Raw genomic sequence first — 3,301 nt, forward strand, 5'->3', positions numbered from 1 at the left:
GTCATCTTCTCCTGTGTGCTCTGGTCAGATATATCCTTCTCCCGAAGCTGCAGATTCAGTGCCATCTTTTGAAATAAATTCTTCTTGGGGGAGGGGCAGGCATCCACTTAGTATCGCGCCCGATCTCGTCTGATCTCGGAAGCAGTTTGCTTTTAAAGTCTTTTAGATAAAGAATCATTCTCAACAATTTCAGGAAAGTAGATTTACCTATCCTTCACTACAAGAAGTTTCACTATGATCGGATCTATATGTGACCTCCTCCCTGGGGGACGGACAACAGAAAAGTGGGTGAAGGGAGACGTTGGACAGGGCAAGATATGACAAAAGAATAATTTATAAATTATCAAGGGCTCATGAGGGACCTGATGCTGGGGGCTTAAGTGGAGAGCAAATGTTTTGAGAATGAAGAGGGCAATGAATGTACAAATGTGCTTTACACAACTGATGTATGTATGGACTGTGATAAAAGTCGTATGAGCCCCTAATAAAACAATTTTTAAAAAAAGAAATGAGATCCTCCTCTGCCTACAGTGAAAGATGGCTAAGGATAAATCACACAGCCGATGACACTCAGATAAAGGCAAAGAATACGGCAAGTGAGGATGCCAATCAAGAGACAATATGGTAATATATTAAGAGTTTTATTGGGTTTTTTTGTCAGGTATTAATATTTTTTCATTAATATTTTAAAACTCTTTCTTGTACCACAATCTAGTCTTGAGTACCTCTTTTACTATTCTTATTTAAGTATTGATTGTATGAAATAATAAACTACCTTTCCATAAAAATAAAAAAAAAAGAAGTTTGATATCTTCCTCTACTATTGTTTTGCTAAAGTGACAACCCTTGTTTGGGAGGCAGCTTTATGATGAAAGACATAAAGTTCTCCTGAGTAGCAAGAATCTGCACTTTGCTTTGAGATATCGTAACGACAGAAATTCTCAATTATTAACATAATTATCTATATCATTTAATTTAATGTTTAAATCCAGTTAATACAATTTTTCTAAGAAACTAGCTCAAGCTGCAATAGTTGACATATTATTTTCATATGACTCATCGTTTTTCATGTTTCCATACTCCCTAGTCTATTGAGTCAAGCTACACTAATCATATTTTACTATATATGAGATTCTTTGCTATAGTTATATTTTTACCTCATATTAATGTCAGCACATAATTTTAATTTAAAAATTATATGGTTCTCATAACTAGGACAGTTACAGGTTAACAAGATCACCAAAAATGTATGATATTTATTAAGATATGATAATATTAGATACAACTATGGAAATATGAATTTTAGTTATGCTCCTTCATATATCTGACAAATGTAGTAAGAATCTTTTGTCATTTTTATCTCAAGAGGTTTTTTTATTTTAAATTTTTTGATACAGATTTCACGTATCATGTGATTCAATGGGTTAAATCTTTTAAAAAGAGTTGTGCAATGACCTCCTCAGAGGATTTTTGAACCCTTTCTCCATTGTCATACTCATTAATTCCCCAATTCCTCTCAAACTCCACTGCCATAACTCTGAGAAACTATTAACCCAGTTACTAAACCAACTGAACAATCAGAGCCCCTCTTTTTATGTTTTTTGTTTTTGTTTCTAATCAGAGTCAAGTAAGACATCTAAAAGTAAGAATATGTGAGACAGGAAATAATAAGAAAATAAATAATAATAAGGTAAAGTTTGGAGATTAAGCTTTATTTCACCCTAACTACAGTTTTAAGCTATTAGTTGGAAAAATTTAATAAAACACTTAAGTTTCCTATTACATATCTCATCTGAAGCCTTAATAGCTTCCCACTCTATGATTGGCCAATTATTCAACAGTAGTGATTCTTATTTAATGGGAAAGGTATACCTTTCTGTGCATTTAGAAAATAAAATCAAAATGGTTATCACTCTGGGATGGTCATTATGCCACACGAGGAGACTGGAAAAGTAGTTATATTTTCATTGGTGGTTCTATTTTTGAAAGACTTCTACATAAATATTCGTATTTTTTAAATTCCTAGAATGAAAAAATGATCTTTTTTATAAGAAATACATTGTTTTAGTTGTCGTCTAAGAATCACACAATTTTGAATACCAAGTGATTTAGATTGTTAATGTTCAATATAGAAATATTAGTTAATGTAATAGTATAGCCATTGAGAAACATTACGTCACACTGGAAAATTTAGCTTTCAACTAATTTATTATTGTTTTTAAATTATCAGTTAACAGCAACAGCTTTTGTTTGGTGCAAAATAAACCAAAGATATAAATAAAAATAAATAATAAAAAGACCCAGTAAGAAATGTGTGCTTAGTGAAATAACAGACAAATAGAATGCAAATGTGTAGCCATCTGGAGAATAAGGAGATCAAAGTAATAAACAGCATTAGGAATTTATTACAAAAAATTATGCTAAGAGCTCCTGATAGCAGTTTTTATGGAAATGTTCAAATTAGTGGAAAAAGAAATACACTATACACTACATATTTGGACCCAATTGATATCATTTTATACTTGATCTCATGGCATAATATTTGCTAACTAATCTAAATGATTGTGGCTATAAATGCTGTCATACGGTTAGAAAATGTGTTAGCATACCCCATAGAGCCAGTTATAGTGAATGACACAATTTGATGGAAATGTCTAGAGCCAGAGGGGAATGGTAGTGGTGCGTCGTAGTACAGAACTCAGAGAAATTAATAAATCTGAAAGCAATTGAGATACCAAGAAGATACAAAAATGAGGGGAACAGAGGGAAAGAAATACTGAAATAAGTAGGGCAAAGAAACTCATCGAGTTTCCTCCTCACCATACTTCATGGGAGGAGAGGGCTGTATCCACAGCAGGATCCACAGTGGTCCCGGTCTTCCTCAACAATGTCGCTGTAACAATTTCATACTTACTTGTTACTTTAAAATCTACATGTGAGAGTAGCAAACGGAAGATTTTAAAAAATGATTTAAAAATGTTCTTTCCCTCTGCCTTAATCAACACTTCAAATATATCACCCAGATGTCACTATTTCAAAAATGCACATTTAATTTTCAGGCTGTCCCTAAGAATATAGAAACTATGTATTTTATTTGATCTTTGAGAAAGAATGTCTTTAGAATTTCAGTTTGAAATAGTGAAAATAAATTAGCAGGGGGTAAGGGTAGAACCCAGTATTCATTTCATGTGAAAGGCAATTAAATTTAAAAAGAGGAAACCCTAATTTTTTCAGGAGTTTTTTTGGTCCTATATTAGACTACACTATAATCACTAAATATGAAACCAGAAAAATTAGAAAT

The sequence above is a fragment of the Echinops telfairi genome, unplaced genomic scaffold (genome assembly GCF_000313985.2).
Source record: "Echinops telfairi isolate 266 unplaced genomic scaffold, ASM31398v2 ScPeMD7_7400;HRSCAF=8409, whole genome shotgun sequence".
In the NCBI taxonomy this organism is placed as follows: domain Eukaryota; kingdom Metazoa; phylum Chordata; class Mammalia; order Afrosoricida; family Tenrecidae; genus Echinops; species Echinops telfairi.